The sequence below is a fragment of the Poromitra crassiceps genome, assembly GCF_964638095.1.
Source record: "Poromitra crassiceps genome assembly, contig: HAP1_SCAFFOLD_270, whole genome shotgun sequence".
Classification (NCBI taxonomy): Eukaryota; Metazoa; Chordata; class Actinopteri; order Beryciformes; family Melamphaidae; genus Poromitra; species Poromitra crassiceps.
The window spans coordinates 18,697-24,928 of record NW_028152127.1 but is presented as its reverse complement, the minus strand read 5'-3'; positions in this window follow the sequence as shown (position 1 = coordinate 24,928).

The following is a 6,232-nucleotide window of genomic DNA, read 5'->3' as shown; positions in this document are numbered from 1 at the left end:
TCTGTCTGATTTTGGAAGAAAGAAAAAAAATCTAAAATCAGACAGTGTTGAGACCAGAGAGGCATTGACTCAGTGCGGTATTCAGCCTCTCTGGTGTCAATACTCTGTCTGATTTCGGGAGATTTTTTTTTTTTTCCAAAATCAGACAGAGTGTTGAGACCAGAGAGGCTAAGACCGCATTGACTCAGTGCAGTATTCAGCCTCTCTGGTGTCAAGACTGATTTTGGGAAGAAAAAAAAAATCAAAAATCAGACAGAGTGTTGAGACCAGAGAGCCTAAGACCGCATTGACTCAGTGCGGTATTCAGCCTCTCTGGTGTCAATACTCTGATTTTGGGAAAAAAAAAAAAATCCAAAATGAGACAGAGTGTTGAGACCAGAGAGGCTAAAACCGCATTGACTCAGTGTGCTATACAGCCTCTCTGGTGTCAATACTCTGTCTGATTTTGGGGGGGAAAAAAAAAATCCAAAATCAGACAGAGTGTTGAGACCAGAGAGGCTAAGACCGCATTGACTCAGTGCGGTATTCAGCCTCTCTGGTGTCAAGTCTGATTTTGGGAAAAAAAAAAAAAATCCAAAATCAGACAGTGTTGAGACCAGAGAGGCTAAGACCGCATTGACTCAGTGCGGTATTCAGCCTCTCTGGTGTCAATACTCTGATTTTGGGAAAAAAAAAAAAAAATCCAAAATCAGACAGAGTGTTGACACCAGAGAGGCTAAAACTGCATTGAATCAGTGTGCTATACAGCCTCTCTGGTGTCAAGTCTGATTTTGGGAAAAAAAAAAAATCCAAAATCAGACAGAGTGTTGAGACCAGAGAGGCTAAGACCGCATTGACTCAGTGCGGTATTCAGCCTCTCTGGTGTCAATACTCTGATTTTGGGAAAGAAAAAAAAAATCCAAAATCAGACAGATTGTTGAGACCAGAGAGCCTAAGACCACATTGACTCAGTGCGGTATTCAGCCTCTCTGGTGTCAATACTCTGATTTTGGGGAAAAAAAGAAAAAAAAATCCAAAATCAGACAGAGTGTTGACACCAGAGAGGCTAAAACTGCATTGAATCAGTGTGCTATACAGCCTCTCTGGTGTCAATACTCTGTCTGATTTTGGGAAAAAAAAAATCCAAAATCAGACAGAGTGTTGAGACCAGAGAGGCTAAGACCGCATTGACTCAGTGCGGTATTCAGCCTCTCTGGTGTCAATACTCTGATTTTGGGAAAAAAAAAAAAAATCCAAAATCAGACAGATTGTTGAGACCAGAGAGCCTAAGACCGCATTGACTCAGTGCGGTATTCAGCCTCTCTGGTGTCAATACTCTGATTTTGGGAAAAAAAAAAAAAAATCCAAAATGAGACAGAGTGTTGAGACCAGAGAGGCTAAAACCGCATTGACTCAGTGTGCTATACAGCCTCTCTGGTGTCAATACTCAGTCTGATTTTGGGGGGGAAAAAAAAATCCAAAATCAGAGTGTTGAGACCAGAGAGGCTAAGACCGCATTGACTCAGTGCGGTATTCAGCCTCTCTGGTGTCAAGTCTGATTTTGGGAAGAAAAAAAAAAATCCAAAATCAGACAGAGTGTTGAGACCAGAGAGGCTAAGACCGCATTGACTCAGTGTGCTATACAGCCTCTCTGGTGTCAATACTCTGTCTGATTTTGGGAGATTTTTTTTATTTTTTCCAAAATCAGACAGAGTGTTGAGACCAGAGAGGCTAAGACCGCATTGACTCAGTGCGGTATTCAGCCTCTCTGGTGTCAATCCTCTGTCTGATTTTGGAAGAAAGAAAAAAAATCTAAAATCAGACAGTGTTGAGACCAGAGAGGCATTGACTCAGTGCGGTATTCAGCCTCTCTGGTGTCAATACTCTGTCTGATTTGGGGAGATTTTTTTTTTTTTTCCAAAATCAGACAGAGTGTTGAGACCAGAGAGCCTAAGACCGCATTGACTCAGTGCGGTATTCAGCCTCTCTGGTGTCAATACTCTGATTTTGGGAAAAAAAAAAAAAAATCCAAAATGAGACAGAGTGTTGACACCAGAGAGGCTAAAACGGCATTGAATCAGTGTGCTATACAGCCTCTCTGGTGTCAATACTCAGTCTGATTTTGGGTGGGGGGAAAAAATCCAAAATCAGACAGAGTGTTGAGACCAGAGAGGCTAAGACCGCATTGACTCAGTGCGGTATTCAGCCTCTCTGGTGTCAAGTCTGATTTTGGGAAAAAAAAAAAAATCCAAAATCAGACAGTGTTGAGACCAGAGAGGCTAAGACCGCATTGACTCAGTGCGGTATTCAGCCTCTCTGGTGTCAATACGCTGATTTTGGGAAAAAAAAAAAAAAATCCAAAATCAGACAGAGTGTTGACACCAGAGAGGCTAAAACTGCATTGAATCAGTGTGCTATACAGCCTCTCTGGTGTCAATACTCTGTCTGATTTTGGGAGATTTTTTTTATTTTTTCCAAAATCAGACAGAGTGTTGAGACCAGAGAGGCTAAGACCGCATTGACTCAGTGCGGTTTTCAGCCTCTCTGGTGTCAATCCTCTGTCTGATTTTGGAAGAAAGAAAAAAAATCCAAAATCAGACAGTGTTGAGACCAGAGAGGCATTGACTCAGTGCGGTATTCAGCCTCTCTGGTGTCAATACTCTGTCTGATTTGGGGAGATTTTTTTTTTTTTCCAAAATCAGACAGAGTGTTGAGACCAGAGAGGCTAAGACCGCATTGACTCAGTGCGGTATTCAGCCTCTCTGGTGTCAATACTCTGATTTTGGGAAAGAAAAAAAAATCCAAAATGAGACAGAGTGTTGAGACCAGAGAGGCTAAAACCGCATTGACTCAGTGTGCTATACATCCTCTCTGGTGTCAATACTCTGTCTGATTTTGGGGGGGGAAAAAAATCCAAAATCAGACAGAGTGTTGAGACCAGAGAGGCTAAGACCGCATTGACTCAGTGCGGTATTCAGCCTCTCTGGTGTCAATACTCTGATTTTGGGAAAGAAAAAAAAAATCCAAAATCAGACAGATTGTTGAGACCAGAGAGGCTAAGACCGCATTGACTCAGTGCGGTATTCAGCCTCTCTGGTGTCAATACTCTGATTTTAAGGGGGGGGGGGGGATCCAAAATCAGACAGAGTGTTGACACCAGAGAGGCTAAAACTGCATTGAATCAGTGTGCTATACAGCCTCTCTGGTGTCAATACTCTGTCTGATTTTGGGGAAAAAAAATCCAAAATCAGACAGAGTGTTGAGACCAGAGAGGCTAAGACTGCATTGACTCAGTGCGGTATTCAGCCTCTCTGGTGTCAAGTCTGATTTTGGGAAAAAAAAAAAATCCAAAATCAGACAGAGTGTTGAGACCAGAGAGGCTAAGACCGCATTGACTCAGTGCGGTATTCAGCCTCTCTGGTGTCAAGTCTGATTTTGGGAAGAAAAAAAAAAATCCAAAATCAGACAGAGTGTTGAGACCAGAGAGGCTAAGAGCGCATTGACTCAGTGTGCTATACAGCCGCTCTGGTGTCAATACTCTGTCTGATTTTGGGAGATTTTTTTTATTTTTTCCAAAATCAGACAGAGTGTTGAGACCAGAGAGGCTAAGACCGCATTGACTCAGTGCGGTATTCAGCCTCTCTGGTGTCAATCCTCTGTCTGATTTTGGAAGAAAGAAAAAAAATCCAAAATCAGACAGTGTTGAGACCAGAGAGGCATTGACTCAGTGCGGTATTCAGCCTCTCTGGTGTCAATACTCTGTCTGATTTGGGGAGATTTTTTTTTTTTTTCCAAAATCAGACAGAGTGTTGAGACCAGAGAGGCTAAGACCGCATTGACTCAGTGCGGTATTCAGCCTCTCTGGTGTCAATACTCTGATTTTGGGAAAAAAAAAAAAATCCAAAATGAGACAGAGTGTTGAGACCAGAGAGGCTAAAACCGCATTGACTCAGTGTGCTATACAGCCTCTCTGGTGTCAATACTCTGTCTGATTTTGGGGGGGAAAAAAAATCCAAAATCAGACAGAGTGTTGAGACCAGAGAGGCTAAGACCGCATTGACTCAGTGCGGTATTCAGCCTCTCTGGTGTCAATACTCTGATTTTGGGAAAGAAAAAAAAAATCCAAAATCAGACAGATTGTTGAGACCAGAGAGGCTAAGACCGCATTGACTCAGTGCGGTATTCAGCCTCTCTGGTGTCAATACTCTGATTTTAAGGGGGGGGGGGGGGGGATCCAAAATCAGACAGAGTGTTGACACCAGAGAGGCTAAAACTGCATTGAATCAGTGTGCTATACAGCCTCTCTGGTGTCAATACTCTGTCTGATTTTGGGGAAAAAAAATCCAAAATCAGACAGAGTGTTGAGACCAGAGAGGCTAAGACTGCATTGACTCAGTGCGGTATTCAGCCTCTCTGGTGTCAAGTCTGATTTTGGGAAAAAAAAAAAATCCAAAATCAGACAGAGTGTTGAGACCAGAGAGGCTAAGACCGCATTGACTCAGTGCGGTATTCAGCCTCTCTGGTGTCAAGTCTGATTTTGGGAAGAAAAAAAAAAATCCAAAATCAGACAGAGTGTTGAGACCAGAGAGGCTAAGACCGCATTGACTCAGTGTGCTATACAGCCGCTCTGGTGTCAATACTCTGTCTGATTTTGGGAGATTTTTTTTATTTTTTCCAAAATCAGACAGAGTGTTGAGACCAGAGAGGCTAAGACCGCATTGACTCAGTGCGGTATTCAGCCTCTCTGGTGTCAATCCTCTGTCTGATTTTGGAAGAAAGAAAAAAAATCCAAAATCAGACAGTGTTGAGACCAGAGAGGCATTGACTCAGTGCGGTATTCAGCCTCTCTGGTGTCAATACTCTGTCTGATTTGGGGAGATTTTTTTTTTTTTTTTCCAAAATCAGACAGAGTGTTGAGACCAGAGAGGCTAAGACCGCATTGACTCAGTGCAGTATTCAGCCTCTCTGGTGTCAAGACTGATTTTGGGAAGAAAAAAAAAATCAAAAATCAGACAGAGTGTTGAGACCAGAGAGCCTAAGACCGCATTGACTCAGTGCGGTATTCAGCCTCTCTGGTGTCAATACTCTGATTTTGGGAAAAAAAAAAAAAAATCCAAAATGAGACAGAGTGTTGAGACCAGAGAGGCTAAAACCGCATTGACTCAGTGTGCTATACAGCCTCTCTGGTGTCAATACTCAGTCTGATTTTGGGGGGGGAAAAAAAATCCAAAATCAGAGTGTTGAGACCAGAGAGGCTAAGACCGCATTGACTCAGTGCGGTATTCAGCCTCTCTGGTGTCAAGTCTGATTTTGGGAAGAAAAAAAAAAAATCCAAAATCAGACAGAGTGTTGAGACCAGAGAGGCTAAGACCGCATTGACTCAGTGTGCTATACAGCCTCTCTGGTGTCAATACTCTGTCTGATTTTGGGAGATTTTTTTTATTTTTTCCAAAATCAGACAGAGTGTTGAGACCAGAGAGGCTAAGACCGCATTGACTCAGTGCGGTATTCAGCCTCTCTGGTGTCAATCCTCTGTCTGATTTTGGAAGAAAGAAAAAAAATCCAAAATCAGACAGTGTTGAGACCAGAGAGGCATTGACTCAGTGCGGTATTCAGCCTCTCTGGTGTCAATACTCTGTCTGATTTGGGGAGATTTTTTTTTTTTTTCCAAAATCAGACAGAGTGTTGAGACCAGAGAGGCTAAGACCGCATTGACTCAGTGCAGTATTCAGCCTCTCTGGTGTCAAGACTGATTTTGGGAAGAAAAAAAAAATCAAAAATCAGACAGAGTGTTGAGACCAGAGAGCCTAAGACCGCATTGACTCAGTGCGGTATTCAGCCTCTCTGGTGTCAATACTCTGATTTTGGGAAAAAAAGAAAAAAAAAATCCAAAATGAGACAGAGTGTTGAGACCAGAGAGCCTAAGACCGCATTGACTCAGTGCGGTATTCAGCCTCTCTGGTGTCAATACTCTGATTTTGGGGGAAAAAAAAAAAAATCCAAAATCAGACAGAGTGTTGACACCAGAGAGGCTAAAACTGCATTGAATCAGTGTGCTATACAGCCTCTCTGGTGTCAAGTCTGATTTTGGGAAGAAAAAAAAAAAATCCAAAATCAGACAGAGTGTTGAGACCAGAGAGGCTATACAGACTCAGTGTGCTATACAGCCTCTCTGGTGTCAATACTCTGTCTGATTTTGAAGGATTTTTTTTATTTTTTCCAAAATCAGACAGAGTGTTGAGACCAGAGAGGC